We start from the raw sequence: 523 nt of genomic DNA, 5'->3' as shown, positions 1-523 counted from the left end.
CCTGATCCCTTTAACAGCTCCCACAGCAAACATCCTGAATGGAAATCTCTCCATGAGGAGCAGCTTCAGGGGAAGCCAGTCTTTGACAGTAAACAACCATGTCAGCAAAGGTGTATGAATAGTGTGCATGTCACCTGTGTATACCCTTTACAGATATTGCTTGTGCTGGCTTCCAAAGAGAAAAACACATGACTTCCTTTTGCTTGAAGAAAGAACTTGATCAGTAAAAAGCACTGGTTGAATTAAATCCTTTTATTTTTTTTTTTTTAAGGCAGGGCCTTAAGATGCAGCCCTGGCTAGCTTGTCGTATGACAAGGTTCACTTGTCGGATCACAGAGGTTCACTTACCTCTGTCTCCTTAGTGCTGAGCATAAAAGTCTGCCACCACTCCCAGCACATATAGGCATCTTAAGACACTCAGGTGACTTTGCCCAATATTGCCTTTTAACTTTTTTGCCTTCTCCTTTGCTTGAAGACATGTGTTACATGTAGGGACTGTCCTTATATTGGGCTTGAGTGAGAG

This window comes from Grammomys surdaster, unplaced genomic scaffold, assembly GCF_004785775.1.
Source record: "Grammomys surdaster isolate TR1022 unplaced genomic scaffold, NIH_TR_1.0 890, whole genome shotgun sequence".
NCBI lineage: Eukaryota > Metazoa > Chordata > Mammalia > Rodentia > Muridae > Grammomys > Grammomys surdaster.
The sequence above is the reverse complement of the archived record's forward strand: the minus strand, read 5'-3'. Positions refer to the sequence as shown.